The sequence below is a fragment of the Schistocerca serialis genome, chromosome 10, assembly GCF_023864345.2.
Source record: "Schistocerca serialis cubense isolate TAMUIC-IGC-003099 chromosome 10, iqSchSeri2.2, whole genome shotgun sequence".
NCBI lineage: Eukaryota > Metazoa > Arthropoda > Insecta > Orthoptera > Acrididae > Schistocerca > Schistocerca serialis.
Genome location: NC_064647.1, coordinates 161,836,121 through 161,860,218, shown reverse-complemented (window position 1 = coordinate 161,860,218; position 24,098 = coordinate 161,836,121). Strand labels below are relative to the sequence as shown.

At 41.2% G+C, this 24,098-nt stretch overlaps 1 protein-coding gene across 2 annotated transcripts in view; it reads left to right on the top strand.

Annotated features, from left to right (window-relative positions):
• LOC126425328 (speckle targeted PIP5K1A-regulated poly(A) polymerase-like) overlaps positions 1 to 24,098 on the top strand; it is a 231,286-nt gene that overhangs the window by 163,711 nt on the left and 43,477 nt on the right. For both annotated transcript variants that reach the window (XM_050088312.1, XM_050088313.1), the window contains exon 11: positions 9,270 to 9,375. The gene's annotated coding sequence lies outside the window, so the exon portion shown is untranslated. The remainder of the gene's footprint in view (positions 1 to 9,269; positions 9,376 to 24,098) is intronic.

The window sequence follows — 24,098 nt, the reverse complement described above, 5'->3', positions numbered from 1 at the left end:
TTGTTTTTCTACTGCATTTGTCACTTACAAGATATTATTGTAACAATGCTTGTGGATCGGACACATCCTCCTCCCCCTCATTGTGCATATATATATCCTTGGCACGTCAGTAGACACACAAACAAACACAAACATACACACAAAATTCTAGCTTTTGCAACCAACGGTTGCCTCGTCAGGAAAGAGGGAAGGAGAGGGAAAGACGAAAGGATTTGGGTTTTAAGGGAGAGGGTAAGGAGTCATTCCAATCCCGGGAGCGGAAAGACTTACCTTAGGGGGAAAAAAGGATGGGTATACACTCGCACACACACACATATCCATCCACACATATACAGACACAAGCAGACATATACAGAGGCAAAGAGTTTGGGCAGAGATGTCAGTCGAGGCGGAAGTGCAGAGGCAAAGATGTTGTTGAATGACAGGTGAGGTATGAGTGACGGCAACTTGAAATTAGCGGAGATTGAGGCCTGGTGGATAACGGGAAGAGAGGATATATTGAAGAGCAAGTTCCCATCTCCGGAGTTCGGATAGGTTGGTGTTAGTGGGAAGTATCCAGATAACCCGGACAGTGTAACACTGTGCCAAGATGTGCTGGCCGGGCACCAAGGCATGTTTAGCCACAGGGTGATCCTCATTACCAACAAACACTGTCTGCCTGTGTCCATTCATGCGAATGGACAGTTTGTTGCTGGTCATTCCCACATAGAATGCGTCACAGTGTAGGCAGGTCAGTTGGTAGATCACGTGGGTGCTTTCACACGTGGCTCTGCCTTTGATCGTGTACACCCTCCGGGTTACAGGACTGGAGTAGGTGGTGGTGGGAGGGTGCATGAGACAGGTTTTACACCGGGGGCGGTTACAAGGGTAGGAGCCAGAGGGTAGGGAAGGTGGTTTCGGGATTTCATAGGGATGAACTAAGAGGTTACGAAGGATGGATCTCATTTCAGGGCAGGATTTGAGGAAGTCGTATCCCTGCTGGAGAGCCACATTCAGAGTCTGATCCAGTCCCGGAAAGTATCCTGTCACAAGTGGGGCACTTTTGTGGTTCTTCTGTGGGAGGTTCTGGGTTTGAGAGGATGAGGAAGTGGCTCTGGTTATTTGCTTCTGTACCAGGTCGGGAGGGTAGTTGCGGGATGCGAAAGCTGTTGTCAGGTTGTTGGTGTAATGGTTCAGGGATTCCGGACTGGAGCAGATTCGTTTGCCATGAAGACCTGGCTGTAGGGAAGGGACCAACCTATCCGAACTCTGGAGATGGGAACTTGCTCTTCAATATATCCTCTCTTCCCGTTATCCACCAGGCCTCAATCTCCGCTAATTTCAAGTTGCCGCCACTCATACCTCACCTGTCATTCAACAACATCTTTGCCTCTGCACTTCCGCCTCGACTGACATCTCTGCCCAAACTCTTTGCCTCTGTATATGTCTGCTTGTGTCTGTATATGTGTGGATGGATATGTGTGTGTGTGCGAGTGTATACCCGTCCTTTTTTCCCCCTAAGGTAAGTCTTTCCGCTCATCAGTCTGTTTTCCAGGTACACAAATATTCCTGTATCAGTGGACAGAAGATACAGTTAAAAATCATTAGACTTGCCCTATTACACATCTGGAAACTCGCCACTTACACCCAACTGCAAATGGTAAACTCCTCTGTGTTATTTTGGTGTGATGTGAGAGAACATTATTTCCATTATAATCTTATGCCATATGAGACTGAACTTCATCTCTAATGATCTTGTCAGTGGCTGTACATTAAATACCAACCTTCATTTTCCTTAAAGAGGTATTGCTGGAGGCTGTTTAGATGTTAATTGTGTGTCTCAAATAACGTCTTCTTTGCACGTCTGTTTCTGAAGTGTATAACATTTTCTATACTATTTGTCTGTTTTTTGTAGGCTAGCCTCTCTGTTATCTTTGGCCACAACACCTTAGATCATGTTTGCTTTTCTCCTTCTATTTCTAATGCAATAGTGAGATAATTTACATAGTAATATACAGGGTGTCTCAAACCTTTTGGGTCAAATTGAAACATATGATAGTGAATCCACAACTGATTATACTGAGATAGGGAACCAGTGGATGGAAAATGCATATTTATTCTGTTATGGACATTCACAGTGCATACCGCATAACACCAATGAGACTGCCAGTCTCGGTGCATGCATGGCAACAGCACATGAAGTTCTGCCGCACTCTCTTTAAGGTCCCATGTCTGTCGTACCAGGAAACAGGCATCTTGGTCCCTAGCAAGCAGTTCTTCATTCATTTCTAAGGGGGGAGGGGGGGGGGGGGGGCTTTCATACACCAATGTCTTGATGTGGCCCCAGAGCTGTGGACAGATCTCGCCTTCCAATCCAGCGTTGAGGGTAAGTGTTGATCAGGTGCTCATGGGCATTAACATTGAACTGGGCTGGTGCACCATCGTGTTGAAACCACATCCTTTCACAGACAACAAGAGTTATAGTCTCCAATAACTCTGGCAGCACATCTCACAGGAATATCAGGTAACTTGGACCGGTCAAATTGGGAGGCAGCAGCAGCAGATAAGGTCCCATTAGGTGATCGTGAACAACGTCCATCCATATGTTGACAGAGAATCATTGCTGGTGGCCACTGATGTGGGTGGCGTACAGGTTGGCCTCACTCTACACATGGCTGTTGAAAACACCGTCATGAGTGAATGAAGCCTCATCTGTGAACAATACAGACTGTATGAAGTTCAGAACTACAGCACTGTGGCAGATAATCAACTGATAGAAATGAACACAGGACTCAAAATCCATTGCTTCCCATGTTTGCTCACATTCTTTATGATATGGCTGTAGTCTCCACACTATGTTCTTCGAAGTCCTTCGAAGTGTGCATTTCACGGGCAAATTTAGGGGTGCTTATTGACGGGTGGTCAGCCACACGATCCAACACCGTCTCCTCAATGCCTGATGTTCAGAAAGGTCTTTGTTTGTAACCTTGGATGGCTCTTTGTGGCATGAACGACCCTGTCTCTTGTAAATTGGTATCCACAGAGACAACTCTCTTCCAGTCACGATGACACCTGTTGGGAAAGCACATTCTGTTCATTCGTGCTGCTTTATGGGCACTACATCCTGTCACACTGTACATTAAATGCATGTCTGCCAACTTTCTCAAGTAATGTTCCACCTTTGACTATGCATCATGCACTATACACAGTAGCACACCTCACAATGAACAAATCATAAGCTGTTTGATGCAGTGGACAACTGAAATCCTACTTCCTCTTTCTGTGCTGCATACCTCCACTTCGACTCTCTCTTCCCTCCTCTGACTTTCGGTCAGATGGTCCTTTTTGTGCATACCCTGCCTAGACTTGGTTCACGATTTTGGTTTTGAGATCTGATTTTGCTCTCACCACTGTCTTCACCTTCCATTAACAATTATATGGTTCCCATTATTGGGTTTGATCTGCCACCTTTTCCAAATGTTACAGAAGTGTGTTTGTCATGCAGGGAAGGTCACCCACTGTGGTATATGCTCCGCCTCTGTGCCCTTCCGTCCTGGCACCCTTCTTTCCTGTTGTCATATGCCCAAACTCCATCACAGTAGCCATCCCATTGTGGGGAGCGGGGGTCGTAAAGTACTTGCACAATGGTAGCTCCCTTACCACACAGGAATCACACTGTCGGTGTCCGCACTGCACGCTCCCCACTTATGCGATGGAGTATGTGCCCTTCATGACTGGGGCACAGGAACTCCCAGGAATGGATTACTAACCAGGTAGTCATTACTGTGGCTGGGTGACACCGTGGGGAGTGTTGGTGCCTGCGCTGCATGTTCCCCGTGTATGCCATGGAGTATGTGCCCCTCATGACTGAGATACAGGAACTCTCAGGAATGGATTACTGACCAGGTAGCCATTACTGTGGCTGGGTGGCACCCATGGGGAGAGCCCACTTCCAATGGGTGGCACCATGACAGATAGTTCACACATGAAGCGACTTAAACTTTCATCTGCTAGTGATCCCACACCCCAGCAGTCTCTTCACTTGGAAACGCCTCATACGATGCAATGAAGTGAAATCCCAACACGTTACCTTCCCTGGCCGTGCTGTAGGAGCAATGCAGTACTAGACGACAAGGAGCAAAATCCTCCACCAAATACCTGATATGCACCAGGACTGACTGGGACACCATTTGGCTACAAAGCCTTTATTTTTTGTTGAACACATTGAGGACAAATACAGGGATGTTACAGCCATCTCCAAGATGAAGATCAGTTTCCTCCTCACTAAGACATCATCTCCTGCCCAGTCAAAAGCACACTGCTTACTTGTGAAAAGTTAGGTCACATTTCCATAACTGTCACTCCCCACAAGAGTCTCAATATGGTCCAAGGCGTCATCTTTCACTGTGATCTTCTTTTGCCATATGATGATGAGTTGCGGACCACCTTAGAGCGACAGACTGTGCCATTCATCTGTCATGTCCATAGGAGACCAAGGGGAAACAGAGTTACTACTTGGGCCTTCATCTTGCCTATCAAGGTGATACACTGTCTGAGAATGTGAAAGTGATGGTATGTCAGTGTGACATGAAACCCTGTGTTTCTCCTCCTATGAGATGCTTCATGTGTATGAAATTTGGACATATGACTTCCCATTGCACCACTACCCCTGTCTGCAGGGATTGTGGATGTCCTCTGCATGAGAATGTTCCTTGTGCCCCCCCCCCCCCCCCCCGTCATCCCCGCCCCCCCCCCCTCCCACCCACCCTCCCATCTGTGTAAACTGCAGCAAGCGTTGCTCCCCCTGTTCAACAGATTGCTACGTTTTTAAGTGTGAAAGGATAATCCAAGACTGTAAGACCCTGGACAAGCTAATATATTAAGCCCTTGTGCCCCTCCCCCCATCTGCATAAACTGTGGTGAGCTCCACTCTCCCTGCTCACCAGTTTGCTCCATTTTTAAGTCTGAGAAGAAAATCCAAGAGTTTAAGACCCTGGATAAACTCACATATCAAGAGGCCAGAAAAAAGTATGAGCATCTAAGTCCCAGGCAATGCTGCAGTCTGATGTCGCATCTGCAATGTCGTCACCTTCTTTGTCAATGGTGCCTTCCTCGGTTGCACCTCTTACAGCGGGCCGTCAGAGCTGCCCGCTAATACCAGGCGGTTGGGGGACCTTCTGTTGCTTCCACTGCACCCACTTTGGAAGCATTCGCTCCCCACCTGCTAGCGGCACTGGTTCCTAACCCCAGGTTAGAGACACTTCATTCTCCTCCAGCTAGGAAGAGGTCCCTTTAGACTCTTCCTTCCACAGTTGCTGCTGGTCAGCAGTATGTGTCAACTCCCTGAGACCAAGGTTCATTCCCTGATTTCTGACTGGACCATAGCAGATGATGTCATTGTGGACCCTACTGCTATCTCCAACCCCTTGGGCCACCATTCTGTGGAGATTTTGAGTTCCACAAACTGCCACTCTACCTTCCTCACTCAGCAACTCGGGTGATATCCTTCTCCTCTCAGAATCGTGCATGCTACAGTGCAGCATTTATTGTGAGGGAGCTTGACCATGCTCTCACCCTATCCTGATCTTCTGCCCCAGGGCCAGACAATGTTCACATTCAGATGTTGCAGCGCCTTTCTCTTGCGGGCAAGGACTTTATCCTTCATATGTAAAATTGCATTTGGGGAGATGGCATGTTTCCCAGGTGCCGGTTTGAAGCCACTGTTTTAGCCACAGCTAAGCACAATAAGGACAGACACCTTCCTTAGAGCTACCACCCCATTTTCTACTGTTTGCAAGGTGACGGAAAGTGTGATTCATGGCTGGCTGATAAGGTGGCTAGAGTCGTGCAGTTTACTAACCACTGCACAATGTGGATTTCATGCGCACCATTCTGCAGTTGACCATCTTGTCATTTTGTCAACCAGTGTCATGAACATTTTTGTGTGGAATTACCACCCCATGGCCATGTTTTTTGATTTGGAGTCACCTGCTGGAGGACGAATATCTTCTGTACTGTACACATGTGGAGCTTCCAAGGCCTCTTGCCCCCATTTCCTTCAGGAATTTTTAAAAGATGGAGTTTTCAAAATGTGCGTCAGTTTGGCCTTGTTGGACACCTTTATCCACAAGAAAAGGGTACCTCAAGGCTCCGTCCTGAGCATCATCCTCTTTGCTATTGCCATTAACCCTGTTATGGACTGTCACCTGCCAGGAATCTCCAGCTCCTTTTTCTTTGATGAATTTGCTATCTGTCGCAGTTCTCCATGGACTTGGGCTCCTTGAGTGGCATCTTCGGTGATGTCTTGACCCTCATTATTTGTGGTGCAATGACAGCGGCTTTCACATTTCCACTAACAAAACTGTTCACTTGAATTTCTAGTGGTGCAATGGGTTTCTTCCACTGCTTTACATATTGAGCATGTTGCTCTTCCGTTCGCTGAAACTATGAAATTCTTGGGCTCATACTTAATGGAAAACTTTCTGGGTCCTTCACATGTCTGACCTGGCCACACGCTGTATCGGGTTCCTCAGTGTGCTACTTGTCCTAAGCAGTACTTCCTGGGGAGTGGATCAGCCCACCCTCTTCCATTTATACCAATCCCTTGTCTGTTCGACACTAGGCTATAGGAGCTTCATTCATTCCTCTACACGTCCATCCATCTTACACCTTCTTAACACAATTCACCATTGTGGAATATGTTTAGCCACTGATACCTGTTTACACTAGCCCAATTGAGAGTGTCGATGCAGAAGCTGCCAAACTACCACTGTCATATAAGTGTGATGTCTTCCTAAGCAGATACACATGCCATTTGTCTTCCATACGTGGCGACCCACCCTGTGCCCCTTTTTTCAATGACTCTCTTGACCACCAGTGTGGGGTGTGCCCTTCTTCTCTGTTACCCCTGGCTTCGTGCAGCAGCCTACGTTCATCTTGGACTTCATTCACTTCCCACGGACACTACTCTGGATTGGTTCTGTCACTGTAAGTTTCTTGATCTTCGCATCCAACTTAGTGGTAGTACCATTGTGTACACTGATGGCTCTAAGACTGACCGTGATGTTGGGTGTGCATTCGTCATTGGCACCAACCACTTTTGGCATCGGGTTTCAGAACACTGCTTGATTTTTACAGCAGAACTCTTCACCCTCTATCAAGCCACCCAATACATCTGGCAACACAGGCTTTTTAATTGTATCATCTGCTCCAATTCTGTTGGTGCCCTTGAGAGCCTCTGTGTGCTGTACACAGTTAGTGCATAAGGTCCAAGAAAGCTGCCTCATGTTCTCTGTTGAGGGAACCACAAAGATGTTCATGTTGTTCCTGGTCACATTGGTCTGACAGGAAATGAGACTGCTGACACTTCTGCCAAGGCTGCAGTCCTCCTACCTCAACCTGCCTGCTAGCACCTACATTTCTTTTGATGATCTCTGTGTTGCAGTCTGTCAGCAGATGGTGCCACATTGGCATCATCACTGGTCTTCTATTCACTATTCTATAGTGTCAGAAGTTCCATGCGGCTTTTTGCGGATGATGCTGTAGTATACAGAGAAGTTGCAGCATTAGAAAATTGTAGCGAAATGCAGGAAGATCTGCAGCAGATTGGCACTTGGTGCAGGGAGTGGCAACTGACCCTTAACGTAGATAAATGTAATGTATTGCGAATACATAGAAAGAAGGATCCTTTATTGTATGATTATATGATAGCGGAACAAGCACTGGTAGCAGTTACTTCTGTAAAATATCTGGGAGTATGCGTGCGGAACGATTTGAAGTGGAATGATCACATAAAATTAATTGTTGGTAAGGTGGGTACCAGGTTGAGATTCATTGGGAGAGTCCTTAGAAAATGTAGTCCATCAGCAAAGAAGGTGGCTTACAAAACACTCGTTCGATCTATACTTGAGTATTGCTTATCAGTGTGGAATCCGTACCAGATCGGGTTGACGGAGGAGATAGAGAAGATCCAAAGAAGAGCGGCGCGTTTCGTCACAGGGTTATTTGGTAACCATGATAGCGTTACGGAGATGTTTAGCAAACTCAACTGGCAGACTCTGCAAGAGAGGCGCTCTGCATCGCAGTGTAGATTGCTCGCCAGGTTTCGAGAGGGTGCATTTCTGGATGAGGTATCGAATATATTGCTTCCCCCTACTTATACCTCCCGAGGAGATCACGAATGTAAAATTAGAGAGATTCGATCGCGCACAGAGGCTTTCAGACAGTCGTTCTTCCTGCGAACCATACGCGACTGGAACAGAAAAGGGGGGTAATGACAGTGGCACATAAAGTGCCGTCCGCCACACACCGTTTGGTGGCTTGCGGAGTATAAATGTAGATGTAGATGTAGAACAAACTCTGGGCAGTTAAACCTCTCCCAACAGCTTGGCGACATCCTCTCGTCATGAGAAATTGTTTCTGCTGGGTTGCATATTGGGCACTGTCATTTTAACCACCATCATTTTTTACATGGTGATACTCCACTTCTTTGTTCTCATTGTCATCGACTTTCAACGGTTCACCATTTCCTGACCCAATGCCCCTTTTTTAACTGCTTGCATTTCAGTGTATGTTTACCATCTGAGTTATTGGTTGTTTTAGTAGACGAGGTGCGGGCTGTTGATTGTGTTTTACTTTTTATCTGTTGTACCAAAGTGGTGAAGGACATAATATTTGCCTAGGGCCCTCTGCTGTCTCGACCGCGTATTCTGTGGACCTTTCTCCAAGGGGAAGTCTTTGTTCTTACCTCGCTTTCCTTCCTTCGATTGGACGTAACATATAGTCACTTTTAAGTTTTTACTTATTAGTGTTTTGTGTGTGTGTGTGTGTGTGTGTGTGTGTGTGTGTGTGTGTGGGCGCGCGCGCGCGCGCATCACAGGTTAATGCACTGGTGTGATGCATGTGGTTAACATATGATACACATGTTATGAGCTAAGTTGTGTGCAGTATGTCTGTCTGGTCGTCAGGGGTGTATGCTGTTTGTCACCTGCTGCCTGTTCCAGTGTACCTGACACCCAGAATCTTTACAAGAGTGCAGCATAAATGCAATACATTAATTGAGACTGGCAGTTGTCACTTTGAACAACTACTATGCGCTACGTTGTTGCTACGGGATGTATACTGTGTATGTGCGTAAGACAATAAAAATGCATTTCTGACCGTTTGTTCCCTATCTCAATAGAATCAGTTGTGGAGCCACTATAACCTGTTTTAATGTGACTCAAAAGATTTGAGATGGCCTGTATGTTCTCTCGACTAATGTGTTGTACAAAAATGTGTTTGTCTTTTAGGCAGCTGCTACAGGAGAAGGCAATTGCATTACAGCAGCTTGAAAATAGCGTTATACTGCAAAATGATCAATATGGTTTGCTAAATCTAGTACTTATGGATGCAGAAGTAAGTTACTATTGATTTTGGTACATATTATGTAAGAGTTCTGTGTAATCTAGATGATTTTCTTCTGAATGATACAATAAGTAATAATTTATTCTATATTAAACTTACCAATCTAATATTTTCTTCAAATGCTCTTATTGAACAATAAAAATTGCAAATCTTAAAATTAATGGTTATTAAGGAATAACAAAAAGTCTGCTGAAGTCTGTTCATAATGCATATTAACCTCTCTACGCAAGTATCCAGCAGTTGGAGGCAATATCAGAGAGTTTATTGTTTCAGTTGCAGCAGGTCTGACAAAGTATCTTGGGTTAGTATTTGTTTTTACTGTGTATACAAGATTCATTCATGGCAAATTTAAATTTGAGTAATGTTTGAAGGGACAAGCTAACTATCCAACTTAAGATAGTATGAAGTTTTAAATTTGCGCATAAAAAGTTCTGCCAAATTTCGGACAGTAACTGCATGCAAACTTCTGATGCTGTATCATAACTGAAAGAAGGCAGAAAATAAGCTCAAATAAATATATTCCAGAGGCAAGTGAAGGTGTTATGTGCATATATGTCCTTGGTAGCTGGTGCTGTTGTTGAAAATTGGCTGAAATTTTGGTGGTGAAAATAGGTTGTTGTCAGTAATGTAACGCATGTACAAACTTAGAGTTCAAACACTTTAATATTATTTTGATATTATCTGAATTACTGTTTATGGCTAGTATGGGTCTCACAAACTTCAATTTGGTACAGCTGCATACTAGTCTCAGCAGTAGTTCTGTAGTTGCAGTCGGAAGCAGTAACTTAACATCAACTTTGATGTTAAACAATAAGTGTGACAAGTACACAGTGAACATAGTTACTTAATAGATCACACAAGACAACAGCAACAGTTTAGACAGGTTATCACACTTTTCTTCAACTTACATAGAATCATTAATGTTACAAGTAGACAGTAAGCTTTGTTCTCATTGAACAACACTGTCATGATAGGTCATTGTTAGAGGTTGACACAGTCATTGGTATCATCTATAAGTTCACATCAAAAGTAATTATCAAAAATTGTAACTGAATTATTGGGTAAAAAGCAGCATGTGATGAGCTTGGTACACTTTTCTCATTTAATGTAGGGCTTCTCAGACTTTTCGTCACTGCGTGTCACTTGATGTTTTTAGAAAGTTGGGTGTTCCGCTATAGCTTGATCACTTTTTAACTAACCCTGAGGGGGGGGGGGGGAAGAGGGGGGGGGGGCAGAAGGTTGAGTGACAACTCCCACAGAGGTGAAGAACAGTATGTTGGACAATAGACTGGTGAAAAAATAAGATAAAACTGTGTCGTCCCAATCTTTCAGTGTGTGGAAACAGACCAGCTTGGGGAAATGGGTAGTGAAAGATATCTGTGAGCCACAAGATACAGATTATGTCCATGTTCTGTGCTTTAGTGAGTGCCACGTTACTTCTGGTACAGAAAAACTTGTGATAAATAATTCTTACATAGCAACATCACTCTCTAGAAAATATAAAAAAAAAGAGGTGGTGTCCCCATTTACTTGAAAATAATGTCACATGTAGAGCAATTCATTTGCAGAATTATGTTTAGAACATTTGTAAGTGTGGTAACACTATACAGAACACCTTCAGAGAACTTAAGTCTCTTTCTGAAGTAGTTAGATGCTCTCCTAATATACATATTCAAATGCAGGAAAGATTGGTCAATGTAAACTTTCTAACAAATTCCAGAGACAGATCAGACTTAGAAAATTTGATGTCCACTTACAATCTTGCATCTGTAGGTGGTTTCCCTACTGGAATAACTTCAGATACAAGCGCACTAATGACATATTTATAGATCAGGCCAAAATAGGTGATACAACTACCAGGAAAGTCCTGAATGATCTCTCTGACCAGTATGGACAAAGACACTCTGTGAAAATGAAAGTGGCCTCCACTGGAAAATAGCTAGGATAATTAATGATGAAACTCTCCAGAATTTAATCACATATTCAAGAAGTAGACTGGATATCTGTGTATAATTTATGTAATGCCAGTTTCAAGTATAATCTTAATGCTGAAGTGACACTGATGTTTTAAAGTACCTTCCAAAAAGACCATATGTAGACCCTAACCAAAGCCCCCACCTCCCACCCCCCACCCCCACCACTCCACCCAAAGGCCCTGGATAACCACTGGTATCAAGAATTCATGCAAAAGGAATCGAGAACTGTACATCACTTCAAAAAATTCAGACAGCGCCAACCACTTTAATCACTATAAAAATATATTATCAAATAGTTACTAATGTTATTCAGAAGTGAAAAAGTTTGTATCTGTGCTCCAAAATTAATAAATTTGTAACTGTATGGAAAGTGATGAGTGAGACTGGTGCAAATTGCCCCAGTATGACCCAAAACATTATTCTGAATGATGAAAATAGGCAAATACAAAATCGAGTGATTGCAGCTAAAATGAGCATTTTTTAAGTGTTAACTGAGAAAATAGAACACAGTGTCTCCTTAAAAAAAGGCCTTAAAAATACTGAAGGCCCATTTCCCAAATTCCTTTTAGCAAATAGGTATAGCCCCTATGACGATGCAGGGAGTAGGAAAAAACTGTGATTTCTTTAAGAAGTGAAAATTCAGCTGGCGGACAACATTTTCAGCAAACTGCTAAAAGCCTACTGTAATCAGTTCAGTGAAGTCCTAGCTCATGTATTCAATATCTCTCTCAAACAAGGTATCTTCCCTGACAGGGTGAAGTATGCTGTTGTGAAGCCGTTCTACGAGAAAGATGATGCCTCAGATGTTACAAGCTATCATCCTCTCTCCCTTTTGACTGCATTTTGTAAAGTCCTCGAAAAATTAATATATGCCAGAGTAGTCAATCACCTAAAAAACTTTGCAATAATGAATAAAAACCACTTTGGATTCAGAGAAGGTATCTCCACAAATGAAGCTATATTTTCACTTGCCAGTAATGTTTTGGAATGCCTTGACAGGAAGACATTGCCTGCTAGCATATTTTGTGACCTCTCTAAGGCCTTCATCCATGTCGATCAAAGAATACTTATAGAAAAAGCAAGCCACTACGTACTCTGAGGACAAATGGGCAACTGGCTCAAATCCTACCTACAGGGCAGACAACAGAAAACAGTGTTAGATGGTAACAACATGCAGGCAGGAGGGGTAATTCCAACTGGGGAATATTACATTATGAAGTTCCACAAGGTTCTGTCTTTGGTTCCCTGCTGTTTCTCGTATATATGAGTATTGATGACCTACCTCCATCCTCAAACAAAGCAAGCAACTTTACAATGTTTGCAGATGACACAAATATTGTGATAGTGAAACATCCACTGATCCAGAGTTAAATGCCAACCAATTACTTATGATGTTCTGAACTAGTTCATGGGAAATTCTCTATCAATAAACCTCAGCAAGACCAATTACATTCGTTTCCATTTTGATTACAAAAACCCACAGGACATAAACACTGTACATGAGAGGCAGCAGATAAGAAGGTATATTGTTTGAAATTCTTAGGTAGCCATATAAATAACAGGCTTAACTGGGAACAACACATTCATCAAACCCTGAAAGGCTTAGTTCAGTAACATTTTCCATCTGGATAACCGCCAAAATCGGAGACATTAGTGTCTCAAAATCTGACTACTTTGGTTACTCCCATTCACTTGTGTGTTCTGAAATAATCTTCTGGGGCAGTTCACTGCTGTCGAAAAATGTCTTTGCAAGTCAGAAAAAAGGCTGTATGAATTTTGTGTGGCGTGCTTCCAAGAACCTCATGCTGTAATCTTTTTCAACGAATATGGATACTAACCAGTATTTTACAATATATCTTTTCAATCATGAAACTCATGCTTCACATTCCTTCTCAGACTGAAACAAATGAGTCATGCCATTGTCACAATACAAGAAGGAAATGGAACACACAGTGTAATGTGAAAAAATTGTCTCTGGTGCAAACAGGTGTAAAATACACAAGCACAGAAATATTCAGTGCCCTTCCCAGTAATATTAGTTGACTACAAGGTAATAATATACTGTTTAAAAGTAAATTAAAGGAGTTCTTGCTTGAAGAAAAAGTTTTTGTTCTCTAGATGAATTCTTTAGCAGAGATAGATACAATTATTTTCCAAGTATTTCTGTGTATTCTTGCTTTAATGTATCTTGTTACTTTAATTACATTAATTTGTGTTCTGTAAATGAACAGGATGGTCTTATTTACTTTATAAACAATTGTTTAAACAATAACTGAAAATTGTATCTTAACCTCTCTTTGTGAGTGTAATTAGAACTTATTGATTGTGCTTTTTATTATTATTTTCTAATTTGTATTCTTAATCATTGTTTGTGGTCCTTGATGATACAAACATACTAATAAATTAAATGTTTTGACTCATTCCACATCCATGCATTACCATGCAAAAAAGGACCTATGGAATATGTATTGCAGTAAATAAATACAGAGAAAATGGAGTGTAACTTAACACCCAACAAAGCAACAGCAACAAAAATAAACTGTTCACTGTGTAATGATTACTGCAGTGCAACTCATTGGTACAATGCATTAAGTTGGTAGCAGCTGCAGTGTGGCACAGATGTTTGATAATACACCAACGAGACACTATAAAAATACTGGCATCATCAAAATGAGATGAATCGTTCCTGGTTGAGGCAGCGATGACTACTTTACTTAAGGATGCTTTGAGGATGGTATAGTCTGACCTTCCTGTGTGCAGTTCAGAACAAACATTCTATAATAAATCCATTGTCTTCAATGTTACACTGGTGTTGCCTTTATCAATCAGTTTCCTCACTATCATTGTACTTTAAAAATAGAGTAACATAAAGGGATAACTTTACTTGTATCAGTGTGTGTTTTGTCTAGTCGTATGCATACCACCTTAAATGTCTTTTTGCGTACCACTAATGTCGTGTGTAACACTGTCTGGGAACCCCTGTTTTAATGTATCCACTGGACTGGCTGCAGTAAATTTTCCAAATAGGCAGATATAGGTGTTATTATATTACAAAGTCACCACAGACTGACTCTTTCACAGTAGGTATGGGTCTTATAAAGAATTGTGTAGGAACTGGTATTCTAAGAACTACGAAAGGCTTTAAAAATGGCTTTGTCGGATTTAAATTTTTTGGATGAGCTATAAGAAAAAATAGAATTTTGTGTTACAGAAAACATTGCTGGTTATAAATTTAGAAAAATAAATGGACACTAGTTTTCTTCTTTAGCTGAATCCCCTCGTTTTCATGAATATGCACCATATTGAAAATTATATTGCCTTGTGTGCAATTGTTAAAAGAATGTACTGAGTAATTAAGTTAAGTTGAATTAGTCTTGTTTATGGATTTTTATGTCCGTACCACACACTATGTCCGTGGTTTTATTGGAGATAAACAAAATTTGGAAAATAATTTCAGGAGAAATAAAACATAGCATTGGATGTGGATACCCACGTGCTGCATCCTAAAGGCAAGGATCAATATTCACACTCTGAGAGGGAAGGTAGCATGAATGAGGAATCCAGCTGATAAAAATACAAACAAACAGAGTGTAAGAAACAGAGAGGAACTTGCATAAGGAAGCATGGGTGGGTGACAAGGATTTTGACTCCAAAAGCTCCACAATCATCTTGACCTCAGCCTCTCCTAATCTCCATCTTCTTACCTCGGCCTTCTTTCTAATCTTCTAGCACCGATTCTCCATTATTTTCTCTTCTTATTTCATTCTTACCTCTTATTATCTTCACTTTAAGTAAGTAAAGTTGTCCTCAATTCATACAATGGTTTGAACACCTTAGTGCTTTACTAGACATAGTCCTGTGGAAGGTGGTAAATGCTTACCTTTCTTTTTCCTCCATCTTTCAAACTGGCTTACATGATGTGTATCTGTTGGTTCCTCTCTGCAGTCAAGCCTTGGTGCAAAGATATTCATTTCCTTCTCTGGGATAGAGGGTGCGTACCAAGGCCAAAGGGAAGTGTTAAACAGGGTGCATGTGCAGAACAGAGAGACAGCAAGTGATGGTGTGACTTACTGGCCATGGCCTGAGGTGCTGTTGCTGTGCCAAAGCTGTGCTCATGAGTTTTTGTCCTGCTGTTAAATTGACAGTGAGCATTCACCTGGTTCTCCCAAGGATAGACTTTCCTCAGTGCAGTGAAGTTGTGTTTTATTGGTCCTGGTGCGCCTCAGGTTTGAATTCTAATGGGGAAAAAACATTGCTTTTCTTGCAAATGTTAGTCCAGACTGCTCTGCGTAACAGTCATCTGTAAACTTTCCTGAGATGTGAGGTTTTCTAGATGTCAGAAAGAAAAGTGACTGTTCAATAATTGTCATAATTTGAGATCTTTTTTGGTTATCAGCTTATGCTTATTTTTAGAAGTCATTTGAGGTGTATATGACTGTCTTAATGTATAAACTGATTCTACTTCTATCTCTGTTTTAGAAGCCCACTCGTTATTGTGTACTGTAGAGATTATTTGGCACAAGGGATGGGCTCAATGGCACTTGAGCCCAAAGGCAGCCTGAAAATATTGACACTGGCCCAGTGAAACTGAGCACATGCCAATTTGAGGAACATACTTTTTTCTCTGTGTTAACATGTCTGCGTAAAGTTTATTGGCTGTATTGATTAGAGGTGTTATTGCTTTGTGAATTCTGTATTTTTACATCCGGTTTCCTTAGAGGACTCAATTTGCAAGCCTCTGATAAAGGCTCACTGCCTTGCAGTGTTTTGAGGAAGAATGCTGAGTGTTCATTAGCAGTGGCACCCAGACACTTTATTTTACTGTAAATGTGTAAAGTGTTGTTAACAGCTCTGTGTTGTAAACTCTGGTTTGATGCTCTTTTAAAAATTACCTTTACTGAACCCTTAGAAGTTTTAGAACCTTAATTGTTTAAAGCTTAAATTATAGTTTAAGTTCACTATTGTTTTAAGGGGAAGAAGCCTGCTGTGTGCTTAACTGTTTTGGACACAAGCCCATTACTTTCTTTAAAGAATTTTGCTCAGATTTAAGTGGGTGATATAAATTAGAGATATAGTTCTCAGTTTTGCTGAGGGCAGAAGCCCACAAATGTTATTAAAATCGTTTGTGGGGGTGATGCCAGTCTATTTTGTAACTCTAGTTGGTTAAATATTTAGTGGGTTAGAACCCTGTTTATATCTAGTTATTTTAACAGGCAGAAGCCCACTGCGTATGTGTTACTGTTTCAGCGAAAGTCTGCCGTGTTTCTAAAATTGACTGCTGTTTATAATTCTGAAGTGAATGTGTTATTAACCAAAGTATCTGCCAAAGTACCAACGTATACAAATGTTGTGTTGTAGTCATTTGCTGTGTAGATAAACTTTGTAAACAAAGGTTGAGTGGCTTACCTCTTAAGGATCCCCCTCTCCAAATAAACCTGCTCCATAATTAAACCTGTACCGCCCCCAGATCATAAGACAAAAAATTACATCCATAACTTCAATATGATGTGGACTTTGAACTGTGGTACATTGTAGGAATTTTCACATTGTCAAAGGCAAAAGAAGCAATAAGGGATAGAAAAATCTTAGAACTGACTGGGGATCTGACCCAGATCTTTGGATTTGTATCTATAACACTTACCAACTAGAAAAAAGAATCCACTGTAGGTGGACAGATTCAACATATAAAAAAACTAGCCGAGTATTGGGCATTGCCAGGCATGTATTTATTCCAGTCTTTTATTGACTCATCCCTCCTCCCTCTGTCTCCTCCTCACACCTATCTGCTATCTGTGTCCATCTCCACTCCCTCCCTCCCTCCCTCCTTCACTGTCGCCATTTTTTGCCCAATATTAACTAACGTATGTACCAAGTTTGGTTGAAATTCATCCAGGGGTTTAGGAGCAGCATTTTACCTGCAGCTTCACTTGTGTATTCACATGTCCCATATATTTCACATGTATCCCTAGTGAATTTCGCCTTGTAGTTTTGTTTTCACACAGTTTAATGTTTATGACTTCATATCTCCTGAACTGTGTGTCATACAGCGATATAATTTTACAAGTACATTCAGCAGTATGTGTGGATACAGTGGTGGTGGTGGTTAGTGTTTAACGTCCCGTCGACAACGAGGTCATTAGAGACGGAGCGCAAGCTCGGGTTAGGGAAGGATTGGGAAAGAAATCGGCCTTGCCCTTTCAAAGGAACCATCCCGGCATTTGCCTGAAACGATTTAGGGAAATCACGGAAAACCTAAATCAGGATGACCGGAGACGGGATTGAACCGTCGTCCTCCCGAATGTGGATACAGTCTGTGAAATATGTAGGTAATAGAATTGATAGTAAGGAAGTGATAAATTAAAACATCATGACATGTGGCAGTTCTAAAGAAACAGCAAAAATGCAGTAAGCGATAAACTTTTTCTCTTTCATCCTTGTGTGTGTTGGGGGGAAGATGGGGAGGCGGGGGGGGGGGGGGGGGGGGGGGAATATCATCATATCATCAACAAAAAGTTTCTTGAAGGTTTGAAATTATGTGTTAAGTTTGTTGCAAGGAGCTAAGTGCTCTCTTTCTCGAATACTGTAGGAATAAAGTCTGAGTATTTGCATGTTGTGGGCTACACTTCTTTTTCACTCTCACCCCCAACCCGTTGATATATAGGTCTTTTTTACGTCACAGCACTTCTTTCCAGACTGTAAATAATATGTGTAACAAGTTTGGTTCAGATTGATCCAGTAGTTTAGGAGGAGCTGTAGAACCTACATATATGTAAAGATTCAAGTGAAATGCCGAAAATTTAAAAGTAAAGATGTCATCACAGAGTGCTGTAGGTATTCCACCGTTAAACACAAAGAAGAGAACAGATAGGTGGAAAGGGCACATTGAGGATTTGTACAAGTTGGGAGGAACTGTGTGCTAATGTAACAGAGAAAAATATGGATGTAGATGGTGTTAGATTCAGAGTACAACAGAGCTTTGAAAACCCTGCTGCTAAATAGGGCAAATTGGATAGATGAAATCCCTGCAAAATTTCCAAACCTATCGGGGGAAGTGACAACCAAATAGTTATTCAAGTTAGTTTGTAAGACCTATGAGACTGGAGAAATAGCATCAGACTTTTGAAAGAATATCATCCATGCAATTCCAAAATAGCAAGTGCATAGAAATGCAAAAATCGTCCCACAATTGGCTTGACACCTAGTGGATCTCAGCTGCCGAGCAGAATAATATATGAAAGGATAGGAAAATAAGGAACTGACAATCTCTTAAATGCTGAACAGTTTGATAACATACAGTATGTACAATTGCCAAGAATGAACAATTAGAATGGAAGACCAGAAGTAAGGCAGAAGTGAAAGCCAATTCTTTAAGCATCTCACTTATGACATCCTATCTCGTGAATTTCATATCCTACAATGATATAGTTTTTCAGCTACATTCAGTGGTATATGTGCATCCTGTCTGCAAAATGTGTTGTGGATAGAGTTAATAATCAAGAAGTAATAAACTAAAATATCATGCCAGATACTGAACTTTTGCCATATGAATGGCGAAAATTTATTGTCTTTCCATTCGTCGTGTATGTGTGTGAGAGTTGGTGGTTTTTTTTTTTTTTTTTTTTAAGGAATGAGCAAAGAATGTGCTTATCACAAGTCCAGCTCATGAAAATGTCATCAATGAATCTGAACTAGACACTGGGTTTTAGGCATTAAATGGAGTGGAAGGATCCCTCCAGTTGGCCCATAAACAAGGTTTAACGGTTGTAAAGTAGCTTTATCCTTTATTATTTTTTTTGTTCTTGCCCATTTTTGCTTTCAGTTAGATGCTCAATCCAGCAAAATACATCTCTTGACTCATTTTTGCTTGCCACTAAATGAATCAAGATTTTTAGCACTTGCTCTTGTCTGGTAACAATTGTATCTAGTGGATGCGAGCCAGAAGTGCTCTCGCATTTGTAACTGGTTTTGTTCAAACTAAATTGAAGTTTATGATGTATTTGTGTGGCATACCTTATTGAGAATTGTATTTTTTGTTTGTTACATCTTAAAGGAAAGTAGCAGCAGCCTCAGAAAATAAGATAAGAGCAGAGGAGAAGTGAGATTTTTTGGTCATATAATATAAGCAGCAGAACAGTAGCAAATCAACAAAGTGTAAGAATTATAGGAAGTCAAGAAACAGTAATACTAATATTGACTGACCCTCTGCTGCCCTGCGAAGCACAGCAGTTTCCATTACTAGAAATTTTATTTCTGTGTTTGCATCACTGGCAATGATTTGGAGGACAGCAGTTTGCCTGGAGTAAATGAGGGTCTTTTTCTAGATGGCAAGTGGTATGAGAACGTACTAAGTGTGGTCGATGTTTCCCAGTGCTACAGAGTTATGCTTTACATGTCTCCCATTCCTACCACCACACCCAGCCCTAAGCGTGAAATCATCAGTACATCACCAATCAACCCATAAACTCAGAAAAATATGAATCTGACATTAATGTAGCTAGTTTTGTTTATATTTCGTGTCTCCAGCTTGCACCTAAGACAGGTAATGGCCTCTTATTCCAATACTATATTTATCCAGGTAGCAATACATGTATAGACATATATAGACAGGCGTAACAAAAATTTTGTTTTTAGTATTTCATATAATTATTGATGAAATTTAAAATTTTAAAATTTTGTCATATCTACTCATTAAGAGGTATAATCTTTAATATAAAAAGGTTTAACACAGTAAGATAAAGCATTACAGTTATAAACTGTGTGTTCATCTTGAGACAGCATAAGTTGCAGTGTGCAAATTGTATATTCATCCTGTATTCAAGAATGAGAGGAACTAGTGACTTTGAACAAACTTTACACACAATTTCAAACCTTTATTCCCTGACATCCTCTGTGAGATGATGAAAGGAAAAAAGTTTATCACTTACTACATTTTCACTGTTCATGTAATGAAACTTCAGCATCAAGCCCAATGTGTTAATTTATTATTTCTTTATGACGATTCTATTGACAACACATTTTGCACATGGTATCTGCAGATACAGCTGAATGTGTGACATATAGTTCAGGAGATATTAGTCATAAACAATGAGATGTGTGAAAAAGTAACTTTTGCTTAAAATGGAGCATAAATTACCTAGACATACTCTTCTGTTGTTTTGCTAATGAGAGCAGTTAGTGACTACCAACAAATTTTAAAAAATTTAAACCTTTGCTAAATTTTTTCTTGGTTTAATGTCAAATGTTTAACACATGAACTCAGTGTTCTTGGAGTCTTTCACGATGGCATGTCTGAATAAAATCCTCTCGGTTTTCAAGCCACGTCATTTTGAATAAAACATTTTGAGCTTTCAGTGGCCCTCTCTGCACCAAGCAGCAAGTTAGGACATATGGAGACAGACTGTGACCAATGTTCCCGTCTACCCCCAAGATACGAGATATGCTGTGACCAATTTCTGTTTGTGTGCTCAGTGTGTATGGTGTCCCTTGCAAATGCAGCAGCGTCTATATAGTTCAAACTATTTGCACAGTTGCAGAGCATTGTACCAAACAAAGGTGGTATCTTAAACAACGGGAACTTGACAAATTGGCCATAGCTCAGCACTGCCTGGAAAAGGGACGCAAAATTCAGTTTGAAAAGACAAGGGTCTTGGCTTGTGCATCAACATTGTTATAAAGGAGGCAGCTGAGATCAGAATAAACAGCAACTATCGTAGCATGAACCAGGGATACAAACTTTGTAGTGCGTGGGAACGCGCGTTCGACATCGAAAGAAATCAAAGACGGAGCATCTACATCTACATGGATACTCTGCAAACCACATTTAAGTGCCTGGCAGAGGGTTCATCGAACCGCCTTCATAATTCTCTATTACTCCAATCTCGTATAGCGCGCGGGAAGAATGAACACCTATATCTTTCTGTACGAGCTCTAATTTCACTTATTTTATCTTTGTGATCGTACTAAGAGCTGCCCAATTCGCCTTCTGTGCATGTGTCATTTCAGCCCTCCTATTTGGTTTTTGTTAAAAATGAAACTCCTCCAGCTGCACTTAAGATTTTATATTTATTTGGCTGCTAGTTTTGATGTTACGTCAACGCCATCTTCAGGCCTGTACACTTTGATGAAATCAATTGTGTGTACTGAGCCATACACAATTGATTTCATCAAAGTGTACGGGCCTGAAGATGGCGTTGACGTAACATAGAAACTAGTGGCCAAATAAATATGAAAACTTAAGTACAGATGGAGGAGTTTCATTTTCAACAAAAATTATACCAGCTGTGTCCCACCTTCATCCAATTTAAATATGGATGTACGAAGACTCTCTATTTGGTGTCCGAGGTTGCAGTCATGCCTACATAAGTGGAAAACCATACCAGCCATCTCAGTCAGTGGTTTTTAATCCTGATGACAATGGTGGATATAGCCATCCAAAGCTCGAGTGTTTTATTTGAACTGACAAGACTTGAGAATCGATAAGATTTTATTCAGAAAATTAACTCATTCATAAACAAGTCAGATGTTTGAAGGTGTTTTACATGTGGCAGTCCAATTTTTTAAAGAGTCGACAGTTTACTGATATAAGGGGTGTCTGACGAGGAATGGTCAAGATTCTGGAATGTGACAAGAACAGTCATTCAACGCATAAAAGTCTTATAAACATAGGCTCTAAAATGCTTAACCTACAAGTTATCAGCACTTCTTCAGTAGAAGAGATGTGTTTCACAGTAATGAAGATAAACAAGTGTTCACAGCTTTTAAGCTATCTATTTTATAGCCCATGTTTACTAAGACTGTCTTTGCTTTGAACGATCGTTCCTGTCATATCCCTGAGTACTGACCATTCCTCCTGGGACACCTTGTACATATAAGAGGCCATTAGTTTTACTCCTTCCATTATTTATATTCCACCATAGAATGTACAATGTTTCAGTTGCAAATGACCAAAAGGTTGAGACTGATGAATTTCACATATAAATAAAGTAATTTACACCCCAGAGCAGAAAATGTCTTGATTCAAATAATTTTTAACATTTTCAGTTGTTTTCAGTATTGGCAGGGCTTGGAGATGGATTTCATCTCATTACAATAGATTAGAGTGGACAAAGAGCTCGTGCTCTGTTATGCTGAATTCAGCCTCAACGGAAAGATATTTGCCTAAGAGGTTTGTAATTGAGTGAAATATTGCAAATAAAATTTATGTTGCCCCTATGCTGCATGTGGTACTGAGATCTGGGTTTTGGTAATATAGCTTACAAATCTGTGACACATTTAGCACTAATGTGATGGTTTCAGTGTGAATGACTAGTAAATACATTGAAGTGCCAACGAATTGGTATAGGCATGTATTCAAATACAGATATATACAAACACGCAGAATACAGAACTGCGGTCAGCAATGCTTATATAAGACAACAAGCGTCTGGCGCAGTTGTTAGATGGGTTACTGCTGCTACAATGGCATGTTATCAAGATTTAAGAGAGTTTGAATGTGGTGTTAAAGTCAGCGCACAAGCGATGGGACATAGCATCTCTGAGGTAGTGATGAAGTGGGGATTTTCCTGTATGACCATTCCACAAGTGTAGTGTAAATATCAGGAAACCAGTAAAATATCAAATCTCCGACATTGCTGTGGCCGCAAAAAGATCGATGATGACTGAAGCCATCGTTCAGCGTGACAGAAGTGCAACACTTCCACAAATTGCTGCAGATTTCAATGTTGGACCATCAAGTGTCAGCAGGCAAACCATTCAATGAAACATCATCGATACGGGCTTTAGGAGCCGAAGGCCCACTCGTGTAACCTTGACGACTTCACAACATAAAGCTTTACATGTAACTTGGGCCCATCAACACCAACATTGGACTGTTGATGACTGGAAACTTGGTGCTTGGTCAGACAAGTTTTGTTTCAAATTTTATCAAGTGGATGGACTTGTATGGATGTGGAGACAACCTCGTGAATCCAAGGACCTCACGTCAGCAGGGGGCTGTTCAAGCTGGTGGAGGCTCTGTAATGGTGTGGGGCGTGTGCAGATGGAGTGATATGGGTCCCTTGATACATCTGGATACGACTCTGACAGGTGACACGTATGTAAACATTCTGTCTGATTACCTGCATTCATTCATATCGTGTGCGCATTCTGACGGACTTCGGTAATTCTGGCAGGACAATGTGACACGCGAAATGTCCATAATTGCTACACAGTTGCTCCAGGAACACTCTTCTGAGTTTAAACACTTTCACTGGCCACCAAACTTCCCATACATGAACATTATTGAGCTTATATGGGATGCTGTGCAACTTTCTGTTCCGAAGAGATCTCCACCCCATTGTAGTCCTACAGATTTATGGACAGCCCTGCAGGATTCATGGTGTCAGTTCCCTCCAGCACTACTTCAGATATTAGTCGAGTCCATGCCACGTCGTGTTGCGGCACTTCTGCGTGCTTGTGGGGACCCTACACTATATAAGGCAGGTGTAGCAGTTCCTGTTGACTGTACTTAAGTGAAAAATATATCCCTTTATGAAATAAGTTACAGATACATGGAAAATGTCCCCACAGTGAACTATTCAGGACCTCATCAGCTTTTCTCAAGCCCATGTCACTTCACATCTCCGTGACGAACAACCCATCTCTCTTATGGCTCCGTTACAACATCTGACCTGGGGGAACTCGTAAAAAGTAAAAAGTTAAAAGTTAACACTTACTTCACAGCTAGTACTTGTTTCACAC